Source organism: Callospermophilus lateralis, chromosome 13, assembly GCF_048772815.1.
Source record: "Callospermophilus lateralis isolate mCalLat2 chromosome 13, mCalLat2.hap1, whole genome shotgun sequence".
In the NCBI taxonomy this organism is placed as follows: domain Eukaryota; kingdom Metazoa; phylum Chordata; class Mammalia; order Rodentia; family Sciuridae; genus Callospermophilus; species Callospermophilus lateralis.
The window spans coordinates 5133707-5153380 of record NC_135317.1 but is presented as its reverse complement, the minus strand read 5'-3'; positions in this window follow the sequence as shown (position 1 = coordinate 5153380).

Genomic DNA, 19674 nt, shown 5'->3' with positions numbered 1-19674 from the left:
AGGGGTCAGATTGGAGGCAGGGATCAGGAAAGGCTTCAAAGACAGAGGCATGGAATGGCTTTGTCCCATAATGAGAGTTTCTCAAACAGAGACAAGGACAATACAAACGTCACACAAACATGTACACACAGTTAACATTTAACACGAGTTCAGAAGTAAAGATTAGAACCTAGTAACTGACAAAACCTGATGGGTTAGACCACAAAGACAGACAGTGAATTCAACCTGAGAGAAAAAAGTAGCCAGCAAGATATGATGGGTTGCCAGCAGAGTCACATAATGTGGGCTCATCCGTCCCTCCTCACCTAATGAGGGCACATCCATCACTCCCCGAGTCCTCCAAGGCATCCCTTGCAAGGACGTGGCCTGTGGCTTTAGGACACGTTTGTCCACCACTGACAGGGGGAACTTACGTTCTCCGCTGGCAGCCACTCTGCCAACCCAATCCGAAAAGGGAAAAATGGAACCTGAACAAAAAGCTCTGAGCGATCGCAAGGAAAAATGTAAAGAAGCACCTTCCTTACCCCCAGAGGGGTCTGTTGGGGTGTCCTTTTCCTGTGCTGCGTGATTCCCGGCCAACGCACCAAATGTAAGGGTCCGGTGAACGTCGGAGGAAGAGACCACCAAGAGACCACGGCTCATACAACAGAAAAAGGCGTTCATTGAGGATCCAATCCAGCATGCTGGGGCTACGTGCTCACTCAAGAAGGGAGAGCAGCCCAGAGCCCCGAGCAGGGGTTGAGCAGTGCTTAAGTACACTTTTTGGGGAGGGCGGGACTTTACATATATCACAGTCTCCTTTAAGAAATCAACATACCGCAGAAAAATCAAACAACAATTCCTAAACATGATTAGTTCATTCATTGGCAGGAACAGGTCAGGCGGGAGTGATAGGTCAGTTCTAAAGCGAGGTACACATTCAAACAGATTGGTTTAGACCTTGTGATGCCTATGTGCCAGGCCACACAGGGTCCTAGGTTATTAAACAACCAGGAGGTCAGGGGGAATATTTACTGGGCAGTCCGGAATTGTACTACAAGCTAGAGGAATTTCAGGTTTTGCATGTAGCATAGGAACTTAACAATACCTGGTCCTTTACACTTTAACTCAGGCCTTGCAGCTTTAGAAACTTTACAAAACCCGGTCTTTTACACTTCAACTTTCACACTTTAATTTCAATTTATTTTACCCTTACACATCACTCCTGGTGCACAAGAAGGGTGTCCAAGCCACCCTGAATTTAGGCAAATGAGTGGCAAGGGAGCTTATTTGGGACACTGTCTTGGGCTGTGCCCCTCATGGAAACCTCCAGCCAGATGTTATGATGAGTGCCTTTATAGAAGAAGAGGAGGGCCATGTGAGAGTGTTTTGGTATTAATTGTGGTCATTTGTGTGATGGTTGGAGGAGATGACTGGGTCCACCTGGGCTTGAACTCTGGTATGATTCCCCTTAGAGACTGAATTCTGGAAGTGACATCAGAGAAGTATTGTCATGAATTGTGTTGGGATTTTACTAGGCCATGCAACCTAGATCTCAGGTATTAATTGTGGTGCAGGGAGATCTAGGTTCAGGGTGGCTTTGCCCAGAGCACTGGGAATCTCAGCCTGGATATCACAGGATTTTATTCTGAAATTCTTTAAAGCCACAGTTGAGAGTCAAAACACACATGGACCTCACATTGTAGACCTCAATGGGCCTGACTTCATGTGACCTTTTGGCCACTCTTTGGGAAGCCTTGTCTGTGAGTGTTCTCAAGATCTTTCATTGAAATGAGCTTCTTCAACTTTTAATGGTTCCTGAATGAATTGAAACCCACAGAGCCTCCAACTTTATCCTCGAAAAATGGCTTGATAAATACCATGAAAGTTTTGAAATTCCCATTACCAGGTGGCACTGGAAAACTTTTGGATGTCCTGTTGCTGATCATGAGTGTATCAGACAGTGCCTTGACTGACTGGATTTCATGAAAATTGTGTAGAACAGTGATGCCAGTAAGTTGGAGCCTGTTCATTAGTGGGCCTAGAGCAGTGGTGTGAAGGTGTGTGATAAAACATGTGTGTTGGGGCATGTGGATCTGCCATTGGCTTCCAATTGCCTTGTGACTGACAGGGTACAGCCAGCAGACCCTTATATGTAAAGGCATCTTGTTATATGGATAGGTTTCTGGGCAAAGTTCAGAATCAGGTTGCTATGAACAAAGGGGCAACCTATGTGGGACAGAATCCTGGTTGGTGCATTCTCATGCAGACCGTGTCCCTCCACATGTGACAGAACTCCCTCCAGCACTTTGTCCCAGTTGAACTACTTGTATTTCATGAAGCAAATACCAAACTCCCAGTGCACCAGCAAGAAACACCACGAAAATTGGAGGATGACCAAATGGCTTCACAGTCAACCCGGGGAGACACTTACACCCCAGTGGCCATAGTTTAACTACAAAAAGAGTATTCAGCACTGCTGTCTCATTTTCATTGGAAAATTAGAAACAATGTCCTTCAGGTCACATATTTGCACACCCAGATTTGATGGTCACACAACAAAGGAAGCTAAATCTCCTGACAACAACATGTATTTTAAGAGCCCAACCTCAGAGAGTTTCTCAAGAAGTCTTTACACAAGCAGAGCTCAATGTTTGTGGAGTGTTTACCCTGTCTCTTACTTTTGGAAACTCCTCTACCACCTACAAGTTTGTGAACTCCTGAGCATTTTTTATTCCTGATATGTATTTACAGATTTTCTAACTTTTCTCCTCTAATTGTATCTTACTTGGAACTAAGGTAATGTCAAGGCAATCTTCTGGATGAGAGTGTGAACATTTATGTGTAGCACATATTTGCATACCCATTAGAGTCATTTTCCAATTTTCCATTCCAAATACTGAATCCCTGACACTAACGCATACCCTAATAGACTCTGACTACTACTCCTAATATGATGGAGAAAAATAACACAAAGAGAATAGGAATACTAGCAATTCAGAGGAATCATGGTGTATAGTTGGACTTGTTCTTTGCATGATTAATTGTAGGTGTTTCAAATCTAGTCAATTTTTAATTGAAAGAGTTCTCCATGTGTTTTTAATGTTAACAAATATGTGAATTCCTATCTCCCTTTCTCTATAGCCTATTCAGCACATGTATTTTTAAATGCACATATAGAACACTACCTGGTATCACACCTACATTCTTGTGAGGTGGCTAATTTGGCAAATACAATTTGTGAGAAGTGATCACTCCTGTTAAATTCTGTTGGAACTGAAAATTTAACCTAGGGGTGTGTTTCCTAGAAGAACAACATTATACATAAATCCATGTTCTAAAAGAAATAATTTTGCATCTGTGGAAGATATATATTTCATGATAAATTTCGATTGCTAATTTATTGTCTGTGTGTGTTTTTTTTGTATATATATATATATATATATATATATATATATATATATATATATACATACACTGTCCAGATTTTTCAAAATATGAAATATATGTGTCTTATATACACTCCCTAAATTCATTCATGTTCATGTATATGGATTTATAATCAACTTTTCACAAGATCATTCTCAGAAATATTCATCCACCTGAAATACATATTGTTTCCAGTACTGAAAACTAACTTCAGTTAATGTTGCATACAAATACTAATACTTCTACAGTAACTGACCCAGTTTAACATCAATGCAAGTACATTCCTATATGACATGATGTGTATTTTGAAATTCATTTTAATTCAACACTGGTACATTACTATTTCTTCAATTTATGCACATCATAGGATATATATTTCATCCACAAGTTATCAAACTTATAGGCATTTGTTTCACTTTCAATCACTTCCTGCTTCAGAATACATGGATTCTTCCAGGTTTCTTGACTGGTCTTATCATGAGACTTCTTTCCAAATACATTATTTTTGATTTCCTTTATCACTTTTGAAGCAAAACTGACACTCACTTCATGATAAACCATAACTATAATATCACCATTAGATGTATAACTGGTTGGAATGAATGATTTTATATCAATATAGTATTTCTTATATATTTTCTGATATCAGTTTAATCCATTATTTAAAGTGGAACCAGTTATATTATTTATTCACTATATGGTTTATTCATGCATTATCTCTATATTCATAGACACAGGGTACACCTCTTAGTACCCCCAATACTAATTTATTCGTCTTCTAAATATTGCTCCCAGAAATGGTGGAAGAAATACTCATGTCACCTGATGTACATATGCATGTTATCACAGTAATATTCTGGACACAAAATGCAAAAGTCACACGTATGATTGTACCAAAGCCTAAATGGAAACTGAACATGGATTACTAAAAACATCCATATCCAGGTTGCCTAATGCTCTCAAATGTCAATCCTATTAGTGACCACATTTTTGTTTCTTCCTAAGATTACATATTCAACCTCAAAACTGTTGGAAATGTCTAGTTTTTTCACTCACTTTATACTTTGCCTGATTTCCTAATGTCTCTATTGATATCTACTTTCCTACATATTTTTCCCAGTTCAACATTGTGACTGACCCTTCACATGTGCTGACATTGACATTCACTCTCTAACTGAAACCCTATTGCTAATGAACTTTGGTCCAAATCCTATACTGTATCTTCTTCCGAAACATACTGACTATCTTCCTGATCCTATCGACTATCCCTTTTTGAGTGATGTACTCTACTACATTCAATCATCCGAGGTACAAGGTCCTATGGCATTGTATATCGATTTTTCTGAAACATGTAGGCAGAACGTAATTCAAAGCTACGTGTCCCAATCTATTGCCCAATGCACTTCTGAGCTTCAAATCTTACCTAGATTTCTGTTTCCATACTTATATTTAACCACTATATTTCTATATATTGCAGGTTCCCAATTCCATTATTCATCCCGCAGAATGATTCCTAACCCAAATTGAACCTGTTATTAACCCTAATCATACACTGTTGCCTCAATCTAACATTATAAAAGAGCAGGGACAGGGCTATTCTTTCAATAAGGGGTGTAGGTAATCTTCCAACTGCTGAGAACCTCAAAGTTCGATGCAGAAATGATCCCTGGAGAAGATGTAGGCAGCTATGAAGGACCTGAATGAGCAAAAGCCATCTTCCATGTCAAACAACCTGGACAGGACGAAGGGATGTGTATGCATCAGACTCTCTCTTCTTAATGTAGAGAAGATGGACCTAACCAGGCCTCCGTAGGGAGCTGTTCCATGGTGTCTATTTTGATATACCATTCAAACTAGTCAATTTGTCACAGGAAGTAGGGGCACCCTCCAACTCATGGGACCATTGGAAGCAAGTGTTAGGACAAAGTTGTTGCCAAGGCAGTGACCTCATTCAGTTCCAAAGAAAGTGACATACCTCATTTCCTTGGTGATGGAACTCTCTGAAATTGGGATGCAAGAAGCCAAGCACCAAGAGCCAGTCCCAGTCCCAGTCCCAGTGGGCTCACTTGTTTGGATTTACCAAGTACAGAGTCAGACCTTCTTGGTACCTACTGATGTGAGGATGGCCAAATGCCAGTAGAGCTCTGAAGAGGGGCCTTTCTTGAGACAGCAGGTAGTGGCTAACCGCTGGCTCCTCACAGAATAACAGAGTTAGCCAAGGAGACAAGATCTGAGACCGGACAGGCCATTTCGAGTGGAACATAGTATGGCCCACCAGTCAGAGGACACTCCAGATAGTTAAAGACCTATTTTTGGGAAGGAGGTGCCTTTTTGGTTGTGGGTGTGAGTTTGCGGCTTTGTTTCATGTTCTGAGAATAGGTAGAAAAGGTGGTTGGTTTGGTTTGGAGTCGACTGTTTCTAGTAAGTCTTTAGACAAGGCGAGTGTTTCCATGTCTGTGTAGCCACTGTGTCCGTGGTTTTAGACATTAGAAACGAGAGTGCATCAATGGAGGTGTCCTGTCTAGTTGAAAGCTTCACAGCATTCATCCTACACAATTGATTAATGGACTGTTGCTTGCCTTATGGATGGGAAACACCTACTAACTTCCTAAGTTGCTGTTTTCTTCCTGAATTCTGGCCACTCTCCAGAATAGTATCATGGTTTATTGTCCAAGATATGTACCACCTCCAAACTCTGTGACATGGCCATGTCCTTGATAGCTGAAGCGAATGGGAACATCTCAGAAAACTCAGATATCAGTGTGACCAGTAAAGTCTCAGTGGAGAAACCCTGCTTGGCTCCATTTGCTTATCTATGTTTCTGTTGCCTTGAATGTCAGGAAGGCCTTTGCCTCAGGCCACCCCTTTGTGAAGCCTGAAGAAACAGTTTTCAAATGAAAATGAATGGGCATCACCTGTGGCTCTTTGCTTAATTGCTCTGGAAAGGGATGTGTCTTAATCAGACACTAGGCCCTGTTTGAGGCTGTGGCTAAGATTCTCAGCTATTGATAGATCTAAAGAAGATCCCATGTGTGCATCCAAAACCAAAATGGCAAAAAATCTGTCATTGTGGATGAAGTCTCTTACATTCTTCTGTTTGGTTCCTGACCTCCATCAAGTGAGAATAGGGATCCTTTGGATCAAATAAGTTCTTCAAAGTCCTGCAGAACTGCTTGGGTTGTCTCATGATGCCAAATCACATAAAGAATCTATACCTGACAGTCAGTAGGCCTCAAATTGGAGAAGCAGAGCAGTATTTATGGCAGGCCTATTTGATCACTCCTGGTTCATAAGAAGGGTGAACAGGCCACCCTTACTTTAGACATATCAGGGGCAAGGGTGCATTATTTGGACACTGTCTTGGGCTGCACCACTCTTGGAAACCTGCAGCCAGAGTTAATGATGAGTGTTTATATGGTTAAAGATAAGGGCAATGTGGGAATGTTTTGGTTTTAAATGTGGTCATTTTTGTGGCGTTTGGAAGAGATGTCTGGGTCCACATGGGCTTGAACTCTGGTGTGATTCCCCTTAGAAACTGAGTTCTGGAACTGACCTCAGAGAAGTATTGCCATGAGTTGTGTTGGGATTGTAGGAGGCCATGCATGAGAGTCACCCTTGAAACCTGAGATCTAGGCCCAGGAAAGCTTTCAACAGAGCACTGAGAATCTCATCAAGGATATCACATGATTTTTTTCTGAAAAACTTGGCAGCCACAGTTAAGAGTCAAAACACACATGGACCTCACCTTATAGACCTTAAAGGGCCTAGCTTCATGTGACCTTTTGGGCACTCTCTGGGAAGCCTTTCTGTGAGAGTTCCTCAGAGCTTTCATTGAAATGAGCTTCCTCACCATTTAATGGTTCCGGGTTGAATGGAAACCCCAAAGTGCCTCCAACTTCATTCTTGAAAAATGGATAGATAGATATCATAAAATTTTTGAAATTCCCAATGACCAGGTGGCACTGGAGAACCATTGGATTTCCCATTGCTGATCATGAGTGTACCAGACAGGGCCTTGATTTAATGGATTTCTTGAAAATGGTGTAGAACAGAGATGCCAGTAAGTTGGAGCGTGCTGAGTAGTGGGCCTAGAGCAGTGGTGTGCAGGTGTGTGATAATACATCTGTGGTGTGGCCATGTGGATCTTACATTTTCTTCCATTGGCTTCCAAATTGCTTGTGACTGACTTGGTGCAGCCAGCAGACCATTATATGAAATGGCATCTTGTAATATGGGGAGGTTTCAGGGCAATGTTCAGAATCAGGTTGGTATGGTCAAGGGGGCAAGCAATGTGGGATAGAAGCCAAGTTGGGGCATTCTCCTGCAGACCCTGACCCACCACATGTTACAGGACTCCCTCCAGCACTGTTTCCCAGTTGAATTCCTTGTATGTCGTGAAGCAAATACAAAACACCCAGTGCAGCAGCAAGAAACACCAGGAAAAGTGGAGAATGACCAAATGGCTTCAAAGTCCACATGGGGAGACAGTTAGCCCCCAGTGACCACAGTTTAGCTACAAAGAGTGAATTCAGCACTGCTGCCTCATGTTCATTGGAAAATAAGAAACCATGTCCTCCAGGTCACATAGATGCAGATCAAACTTTGATGGTCTCACTACAAAGGAAGTTAAGCTCCTGACAACAACATATATTTCAACTGCCCAAACTCAGAGGCAGTTTCTCAAGAAGTCTTTAGGCCAGCATAGCTCCATGTTTCTCCAGTGTTTACACTGTCCCTTACTTTTGGAAACTGTTCTACCACCTCCATAGTTGTGTAATGCTGAGCATTTTCCAGTCCAGATATGTATTCACATATTTTCTAACTCTTCTCCTCTAATTGTGTCATACTAGGGGCTGAAGATAATTTCAAGGCATTCTTCTGGATGAGAGTGGGGATATTTTTTGTAGCACATATTTTCATGCATATTAGATTCATTTTCCTATTTTCTAATTGAAATACTGAATCCCTGACACTAACCCATACCCTACTATACTCTGACTACTAATCCTAATATGATGGAGAAAAATAACTCAAACAGAATAGAAATACAAGCATATCAGAGGAGGCATAGTGTATAGTTGGACAGGGCTTTTGCATGACAAAGTGTAGGTGTTATAAATCTAGTCAATTTGTAATTGATATAGTTCTCCATGTGTTTTTAAAGTTAACAAATATGTGAATTCCTCTCTCCCATTCTATGTATCCTATTCAGCACATCTATTTTTATATGCATATATAGAATCCTACCTGGTATCACACGTACATTCTTGTCAGGTGTCTGACTTGGAAGATACAAATTGTGAGAAGTGATCACTCCTCCTAAACACTGTGGGATCTGAAAATTCATCCTCTGTGTGAGCTTCCTAGTTGAACAATATTATACTTAATTCCATGTTCAAGAAAATGAATATTTTTCGATCTGTGGATGATATATATTTCATGATGAATTTCGATTGGCATATATACTACTACTTTTTAATGTGTGTGTGTGTGTGTGTGTGTGTGTATACACACTCCAGATTTTTAAAAATATTAAATATATGTGTCTTATTATACACTCCTTAATTTCATTCTAGTTCATGTATGTGGATTTATAGTCAACATTTCACAAGATTATTCTCGGAAATATTCAACCACCTGAAATACTCTTTGTTTCCTATTACTGAAAATTAACTTCAGTGAATCGTGCATACAAATCCTAATATTTCTACAATAATTGACCCAGTTTCTCATCTATGCAAGTAGATTCCTATGGGACATAATGTGTATTTTTATGTTCATTATTATTCACCACTGGTATTTTACTATTTCTTCAGTTTATGCACATTATAAGATATATATTTTATCCACAAGTTAGCAAAATTATAGGCATTTGTTTCACTTTCAATCATTTTCTGCTTTGGAACACATGTATTCCTCCATGTTTCTTGACTGGTCTTCTCATGAGACTTCTTTCCAAATACATTATTTTCGATTTCCATAATCACTTTTGAAGCAAAACTCACACACCCTTCATGATAATCTATAACCACAATATTACCATTAGATGTATAACTGGTTGGAATGAATGATTTTATATCAATATAATATTTCTTATATATTTTCAGATATCAATTCAATCCATGATTTAAAGTGAAACAAGTTATATTATTTATTCACTGTATGGTCTATCCATGCTTTTTCTATATATTCATAGACACAGAGTACACCTCTTTGTAAACCCAATACTAATTTATACGTCTTCAAATTATTGCTCCCAGAAATGGTGGAAGAAATACTCATGTCACCTTATCTACATATACATTTTATCACAGTAATATTCTGGACACAAAAAGAAAAGGTCACACTTATGTTTGTACCAAAGCCTAAATGTAAAGTGAATATGGATTACTAAAAACATCCATGTCCAAGTTGCCTAATGCTCTCAAAAATCAATCCTATTTGTGACAATATATTTGTTTCTTCCTAAGATTATATATTCAAATTCAACCCTGTTGAAAACATCTAATCCTGTCTCTCACTTTATACTTTTCCTGATTTCATAATGTCTCTATTGATTGCTTTTCTACATATTTTCCCCAGTTCATCATTGTGACTGACTCTTCACATGTGCTGACATTTCCATTCACACTCTAATCGAAACCCTATTGCTAAGGAATTTTTGTTCCAAATCCTATACTCACTCTTCCTCCTAAACCTACTGACTATCTTCCTAATCCTACCAATTAACCCTTTCTGACTGGATGTTCGCTTCTAAATTCAATAATCCAAGGTACAGGGTCTTATGCCATTGTATATCGATCTCTCTGAGACATCTCTGCAGAACATAATTCAATGTTAAGTATCACAATCCCTTGATCCCAATGCTAAGTATCACAATCCCTTGAAGCCCAATCCCCTTCTGGGCTTAAAATTTTACTTAGATTTCTGTTTTCATACATATATTTCACCTCATTATTCTTGTACAATTATTCATCCAGCAGAATGATTCCTAACCCAAATCGAACATGTTATTAACTCTAACCATACACTGTTCCCTCAATCTAACTTTACAGATGAGCAGGGACAGAGTTGGTCTTACAATACAGGAATGTAGGGGATCTTTCACCTGCTGAGAACCACAAAGGTCCATGCAGAAATGATCACTGGAGAAGATGTAGGCAGCTATGAAGAACCTGAGAGAGCATAAGTCATCTTCCCTGGCAAACAACATGGTCAGAATGAAGGGTTGTTTCTGAATCAGCCTCTCTCTTTTTAATGTAGAGAAGATGGACCAAACCAGGCTTCTGTGGAGAGCTGCTCCTGGGTGCCTATGGTTGATATAGCATTCTAACTTGTGAAAGTGTCACAGGAAGTAGGGGCAGCCTTTTTCTCATGGTAGCCTTGGAAGAAACTGTTAGGACAAAGAGGTTGCCAAGGCAGTGATCTGATTCAGTTCCTGAAGGAAGTGACCTCACATCACTTCTTTGGTGATGGAACTCTCTGAACTTGGGATTCAGGAAGACAGGAACCCATAGCCAGTCCAGTCCCAGTCCCAGTGGTCTCACTTGTTTGGATTTACCAAGGACACAGTCAGTCATTCTTGGTACCTACTGATGTGAGGATGTCCAAAACGCAGGAAAGCTCTGAAGAGGGGCTTTTCCTGAGAAAGCAGGTAGTGGCACACTGCTGGCTCCTGACAACTTCACAGAGTTGCACAAGGAAAGCAGATCTGAGACAGGAAGGCCATTTCTTTGGAACATACTATGGCCCACGAGTCAGTGGAAACTCCAGATAGTCACAGACCTACTTGGGGGAAGGAGGTGTCTTTGTGAGTGTGGGTGTGGATTTGTGAATTTGTCTCATGTTGTGAGAATAGGTAGGAATGGCGGTTTGTTTGTTTTGGCGGGACCTGTTTGTAGTAAGTCCTTTGACAAGGCATGTGTTTGGATATCAGTGTATCCCCCTGTGCCCCTGGTTGTAGACATTAGAAAAGAAAATGCATCAATGGATGAGTCCTGTCTAGTTGAAATCTTCTCAGCATTCATCCTGCCCGATATATGAATGGACTGTGGCTTGTCTTATAGATGGGCAACACCTACTATCTTCCTAAGTTCCTATTTTCTTCATGAATTGTGGGCACTCTCCATAATAGGCTGATGGTTTTGTGTCCAAAATATGTACCACCTCCAAGCTCTGTGACATGGCCATGTACTACATAGCTGAAAAGAATGGTGAGCATCTCAGAAAACTCAGATATCAGTGTGACCAGGAAAGTCTCAGTGGAGAAACCCTGCTTTGGGCATTTTGCTTACCTATTGTTCTGTTTCCCTGAATGTCAGGAATAACTTTGCCTCAGGCCACCCCTTTGTGAAGCCTGAAGAAAACAGTTTTCAAATGGAAATAAATGGGCATCACCTGTGGCTCTTTGCTTAATTGCTTTGGAATGGGATGTGTCTGATTCAGGCTCTTGGCCCCCTGTGAGGCTGTGGCTTAGATTCTCAGAACCTGAGGGATCTAAAGAAAGATCTCTTGTGTATCCAAAACCAAAATGGCCAAAAAAGCAGTCATTGTGGTTGAAGTCTCTCGACTTCTTCTAAGGATCCTGACCTCCATCAAGTGAGAATCAGGATCTTTTTGGTCAAATGAGTTTTTCAAAGCCCTGCAGAGGCTAGCCCAGAGGTGCTTGGTTTTCCTCATGACTTCATTTAATATTAAGAATCTAAATCCAAGAGTCAGTAGGCCTAAAATTTGAAAATCGAAGCAGTATTAACAGCAAGCCTTTTTGATCACTCATGTTTCACAGGAAGGGTGTCCAGGCCACCATGACTTTAGGCAAATGAGGGGCAAGGGAGCTTATTTTGGATACTGTCTTAGGCTGCGCAACTCATGAAAACCACCAGCCAGTGGTTATGATGTGTGTCTATATGGAAGAAGATGAGGGCCATGTGGGAGTGTTTTGGTTTTAATTGTGGTCATTTGTGTGGCATTTGGAAGAGATGACTGGGTCCACCTGAAATTGAACTCAGGTGTGATTTACCTTAGAGACTGAGTTCTGGAACTGAACTCAGAGAAGTATTGCCATGAATTGTGTTGGGATTTTATCAGGCCATGCATGAGAGTCGCCCTTGGAAACTGAGATCTAAGCCCAGGGTTCCTTTCCACAGAGCACTGAGAATCTCAGCCAGTATATCACATGATTTTATTTTGAAAGACTTGGCAGCCATAGTTGAGAGTCAAAACACACATGGACCTCACATTGTAGACCTCAATGGGCCTGGTTTCATGTGACCTTGGGCCACTCTTTGGGAAGCCTTGCCTGTGAGAGTTCTCCAGAGCTTTCATCGAAATGAGCTTACTCAACATTTAATGGCTCCTGAATGAATTGAAACCCACAGTGCCTCCAAATTCATCCTTCAAAAATGGCTAGATAAATACCACCAAATTTTTGAAATTCCGATGACCAGGTGGCACTGGAGAACCTTTGGATGTCCTGTTGCTGATCATGAGTGTACCAGAAAATGCCTTCATTGACTGCGTTTCCTGAAAATGGTGTAGAACAGAGATGCCAGTAAGTTGGAGCCTCCTGAGTAGTGGGCCTAGAGCAGTTGTGTGCAGGTGTGTGACAATACATCTGTGGTGGGGTCATGTGGATCTTACATTTGCTTCCAAATGCCTTGTGACTGACATGTTGCAGCTAGCAGAACTTTGTATGTAAAGGCATCATGTTACATGGAGAGTAGTCAGGGCAATGTTCAGAATCAAGTTCCTATGGTAAAGGGGGCAAGCAATGGGGGATAGAAGCCTGGTTTGTGCATTCTCCTGCAGACCCTGACACACCATATGTTACAGGACTCCCTCCAGCATTGTGTCCCAGTTTAACTCCTTGTATGTCATGAACCAAATACAAAACACCCACTGCAGCAGCAAGAAACACCACGAAAAGTGGAGGATGACCAAATGATTTCAAAGTCCAGCCGGGGAGACACTTATCCTCCAGTGGCCACAGTTTAGCTACAAAGAGTGAATTCAGCACTGCTGCCTCATGTTCATTGGACAATAAGAATTCATGTCCTCCAGGTCACAAAAATGCAGACCCAAGTTTGATGGTCTCACTACAAAGGAAGCTAAAGCTTCTGACAACAACATATATTTCAAGTACCCAACCTCATTGTCAGTATCTCTAGAAGTGTTTAGGCCAGCAGAGTTCCATGTTTGTAGAGTTTTACTCTGTCCCTAAGGTTTGGAAACGTCTCTTCCACCTCAAAGGTTGTGAACTACTGAGCATTTTCCATTCTACGTATGTATTCACAGATTTTCTAACTCTTCTCCTCTAATTGTTTCTTACATGGGGCGTGGTTATTTCAAGTCATTGTTCTGAATGAGAGTGGGAATTTTTTTTTGTGTAGCACTTATTTGCATACACATTGGATTCATGTTCCAATTTTCTATTCGAAATACTGAATTCCTGACACGAACCCATACCCTACTAGACTCTGACTACTAATTCTAATATGATGCAGAAAAGTAACACAAACAGAATTGAAATACAAGCAGTTCAGAGGAGGCATGGGGTATAGTTGATCTTGCCTTTTGCATGATAAATGTTAGGTGTTATAAATCCAGTCTATTTTTAATTGGAATAGATCTCCATGTGTTTTTAAAGTTAACAAATATGTGAATTCCTGTCTCCCTTTGTCTGTAGCCTATTCAGCACATGTATTTTTATATGCACATATCAAATCCTACCTGGTGTCACACCTACATTCTTGTGAGGTGACTGACTTGGGAGATACAATTTGTGAGAAGACATCACTCCTCCTAAATGCTGTTGGAACTGAAAATTCAAATAATGGGTGAGCTTCCTAGTAGAACAACATTATACATAAATCCCTGTTAAGAAAATTGAATATTTTTGGATCTGTGATTGATGTATATTTCATGGTGAATTTCGATTTGCATATATGTTGCTACATTTTAATATCTGTGTGTGTCTGTGTGTGTATACACACACACACACACACACTCCAGATTTTTGAAAATATGAAATATATGTATCTTATTTACACTCCCTAAATTCATTTATGTTCAAGTATGTGGATTTATAATCAACTTTTCACAAGATTTTTCTTAGAAATATTTATCCACCTGAAATACATATTTGTTTCCTAGTACTGAAAACTAACTTCAGTGAATGGTACATACAAATCCTGTTGATAGACACAGCCAAGGGTCTCCAGTAAGGACCATATGTACTATTGCACAACCAAAGGCAGGCATGGTCCCTAAGCCACATGCTTGTTGTTTAAACAGAGAGGGGGAGATGTTGAGAGCCACAGCCAAAGGGGCCCCAGGAAACCTCCAGCTGCCAGCAAACTTCCAGCTGCCGGCTGATGATTGGCTCACAGCGGCCCCAGCAACATCTAGATGATTGGCTCCTCTGCGGTGATGCTCATTGCAGATGCTCATTGAGCTGTTTCCCCGCCCTTTCAGACTGCCAGTGGATGATTGGCTCACAGAGGCCCCAGCAACATCTAGCTGATTGGCTCCTCTGTGGTGATGCTCAATGGGATGTTTCCCTGCCCTTTCAGACAACGGAGCTTCTCATTGGTGGACTTTTTTGGCTCCGCCCATGTGACCCAGCCAATCGGCCTCAAAAGGAGGAGGCTTATGGTTGAGGGAGAGGCTTGTGGAAAGACTGTGGTGGCAGTTGGGCTCTGAGGGTTTTTCCTGAGAAGCTGTTTTGTTTGGCTTGTGTGGTTCTAAAAATAAAGTTCGTTTCTTTTGACAATTGGATCCTGAATTGTGCCCAGCCAGACTGATGATAATCATGTAAAATGTTGATTTTAAATCCACATACATGAACTTGAATGAATTTAGGGAGTGTATAATAAGACACATATATTTCATATTTTGGAAAATCTGGAAAATCTGGTGAGTATATATATATATATATATATATATATATATATATATATATATATATATATACACACACATAAACACACACACACACACACAACAATAAAATGTAGCAATATATGCCAATCGAAATTTATCATGAAATATATATCATCCACATATCTAAAAATATTCACTTTACTGAACATGGATTTATGTATGATGTTGTTCACTAGGAAGCTCACCCATAGGTTGAATTTTCAGTTCCATTAGTAATTAGGGGAAGTGATCTATTCTCATAATTTGTATTTTCCAAAGTCAGTGAGCTCACAAGAATGTACGTGTGTTACCAGGTAGGAGTCTATATATGCATAAAAATATACATGTTCTAAAGAGGCTACAGAGAAAAGGAGACAGGAATTTACATATGTGTTAACTTTGAAAACTCATGGAGAAATATTACAATGAAAAGTTGACTAGATTTATAACACATATCCTTGATAAAGGAGAAGAAAAATCAAAGTATACACCATGCCTCCTACAAAAGTCCTGTATTTCTATTCTGTTAGGTTTCTTTTTCTCCATCATTTTAGGATAAGTAGTCAGAGTCTAGTAGGGTATGGGTTAGTGTCGGGAATTCAGTATTGCAAATGGAAAATAGGATAATGTATCCAATGTGTATGCAAATATGTGCTACACAATAATCTTCCCACTCTCACCTAGAACAATGCCTTGACATTACCTTTGCCCCAAGTGAGACACAATTAGAGAAGAAGAGTTAGAAATTCTGTGAATATATATCTGGAATGGAAAATTCTCAGGAGTTCTCAACCTGGGAGCAGGTAGAGGAGTTTCCAGAAGTAAGGGACTGGGTAAACACTCCACAACCATGGAGCTCTGCTGGAAAAAAGACTTCTGGAGAAACTGCCTCTGAGGTGTGGCACTTGAAATATATGTTGTTGTCAGGAGCTTTGTCGTCATTTGTAGTGAAACCATCAAAGCTGGGTCTGAATCTATGTGACCTGGAGAACATGGTTTCTTATTTTCCAATGAACCTGAGGCAACAGTGCTGATTTCTCTCTTTGTAGGTAAACAGAGGCCACTGGGCCAAAGTGTCTAACCGTGTGGACTGTGAAGCCATTTAGTCATCCTCCAATTTTCATGGTGTTTCTTGGTGCTGAACTGGGAGTTTGGTATTTGCTTCAAGAAATACAAGGAGTTCAACTGGGACACAGTGTTGGAGGGAGTTCTGTGGCATGTGGTGGGTCAGAGTCTCCAGGAGAACGCACCAACCCGGCTTCTATCCCACATAGCTTGCCCCCTTGACCATAGCAACCTGATTCTGAACATTGCCCTGAAACCTCTCCATATAACAAGATGCCTTTGCATATAAGGATCTGCTGGGTGCACCATGTCAGCTAAAAGTCATTTGGAAGTCAATGGCAGATCCACATGGCACCACCATAAATATTTTATCACACACCTGCACACCATAACTCTGGGCCAACTACTCCACAGTCTCCATCTAACCGGCATCTCTGTTCTACACCACTTTCATTATACCCAATCAATCAAGGCACTGTCTGGTACACTAATGATCAGCAACAGGACATCAAAGGTTCTCCAGTGCCACCTCATCATGCGAATTTCAAAAGTTTCATGGTATTTATCTAGCCATGTTACAAGGATGAAGTTGGAGGCATTGTGGGTTTCAATTCTTTCAGGAATCATTCAATGTTGAGGAAGCTCATTTCAATGAAAGTTCTGGAGAACTCTCACAGGCAAGGCTTCCCAAAGAGTGGCCAAATAGTCACATGATGCCAGGCCAATTGAGGTCTACAATGTGAGGTCCATGTGTGTTTTGACTCTCAACTATGTCTGGCAAGTATTTCAAAATAACATCATATGATATTCTGTCTGAGATTCCCAGTGCTCTGTGGAAAGCCACCCCGGGCCTAGATCTCAGTTTCAAAGGGCGACTCTCATGGGTGGCCTTCTAAAATCCCAACACAAATCATGGCAATACTTCTCTGAGGTCAGTTCCAGAACTCAGTCTCTAAGGGGAATCACACCAGAGTTCAAGCCCTGGTGGACCCAGTCATCTCTTCCGACTGCCACATAAATGACCACAATGAAAACCAAAACACTCCCAAATGGCCCTCATCTTCTTCCATATAGACACTCATCATAACCTCTGGCTTGACGTTTCCTTGAGGGGCACAGCCCAAGACAGTGTCCAAAATAATCTCCCTTTCCTCTCATTTGCCTAAAGTCAGGGTGGCCTGGACACCCATTCTGTGAGCCATGAGTGATCAAATAACCCTGACTTTAATACTGCTCTGCTTCTCCAATTTGAGGCCTACTCTCAGTGGAGTATAGATTCTTGATGTGAATTGGAGTAATGAAAAAACCCAATAACCCATTGGCTACCCTCTGCAGGGTTTTGAAGAACTCATTTGACCCAATTAATCCCTATTCTCATTTTATGGAGGTCAGGAACCTTACAAAGGAAGGTAAGAGACTTCATCCTCAATGACTGCTTTTTGGGCAATTTTGCTTTTTGATGTGCGTTCTGGAATGTTACATATTTTTTTTTGGTTTTAGTGCCTTCTGGAATGTTACACAATTTTTTTCTTTAGACATTATTGCCAGAGTTCCTATCTTCATCCCAGTGCAGATGAAATCAAAGATAATACCAATCTACAGCTTCTGCAAAAGCCATCCCTGTACTGCTTGCAGAACTTGCCTGGACACATTGTGAACTCACCTAAATGCATTGTGAACAATCTGTTGGTGCAGCGACTTGTGGTAGTGTTGGGGTATATTTGCTGATGATGTCATCGATGGTACAATTTTTCCAAAAGGAGCCGTCAATTGGCTTGGTGTATCTTCCTCCCTTCTGCGTGTCATGATCATCCAGCTAAAATTTGGTGGGCCAACAGAGGTGAGGCAAAGAACCTCACCCACCCCCGCTGGTACAAAGACCTCTCCACAGGTGTGGCTCTATACTGGACGGGTAGTCAGTGACTGGTAAGATCCAATTGCAATGGTACCAACTTAAGGGGTAAAGATCATATGTACTATTGGACAACCTAAGGCAGGCACGGTCCCTAAGCCACATGCGTGTTATTTAAACAGAGAGGGGAAGATGTTGAGACCCACAGCCGAAGGGGCCCCAGCAAAATTCCTGCTGCCAGCAAACTTCCAGCTGCCGGCTGATGATTGGCTCACAGCGGCTGCAGCAACACCTAGCTGATTGGCTCCTCTGCAGTGATGCTCAATGGGCAGTTTTCCTGCCCTTTCAGACCACAAAACTGCTCATTGGGGACTTTTTTTGACTCCGCCCACATGACACAGCCAATCGGCCTCAAGAGCACGAGGATTGTGGGAGGCGGAGAGAGGCTTGTGTGGGAGGGAGAGGTTTTGGGAAGCCAGTGGTGGCAGTTGGGGCTCTGAAGGTTTTTCCTGAGAGGCTGTTTTGTTTGGCGTGTGTGGTTCTAAAAATAAAGTTAGTTTCTTTTGACAAGTGGCTCCTGATTGTGCCCAGCAAGACTACGGCATTATCCTAATATTTCTACAATAACTGACCCAGTTTAACATCAATGCAAGTAGATTTCTGTGGGAGAGGACATGATGTGTATTTTGACATTCATTTTCATGTAACAGTGGTACATTACTATTTCTTCAGTTTACGCACATCATAGTATATATATTTGATCCACAAGTTCACAAATTTATAGGCATTTGTTTCACTTTCAATCACTTTCTGCTTCAAAACACATGTATTCCTCCAGGTTTCTTGACTGGTCTTTTCATGAGACTTCTTTCCAAACACATTATTTCCGATTTTCATAATCACTTTTGAAGCAAAATTCACACATTCTTCATGAAAAACCATAGTGCTGATATAACCATTAGATATATTACTGGTTGGAATGAAGGATTGTATATCAATGTAAGATTTTCTGTTTATTTTCAGATATCAATTCAATCCATTATTTAAAGTTAGAACCAGTTATAATATTTTTTACAGTATTGTCTATTCATGCATTATCTCTATAATTATAGACAAAGTGTACACCATTTTTACCTCCAAAAATAATTTATACGTCTTAAAAATATTGCTCCCAGAAATGGTGGAAGAAATACTCATGTCACCTGATCTACATATACATTTTACCACAGTAATATTCTGCACAGAGAAAGAAGAGGTCAAACTTATGTTTGTACCAAAGCCTAAAAGGAAAGTGAGCATGGATTACGGAAAACATCCATGTCCATATTGCCTAATGCTCTCAAAAGTTCATCCTATTGGTGACTACATGTTTGTTTCTTCCTAAGATTATATATTCAAACTCAAGCCTGTTGAAAATGTATAATTCTATC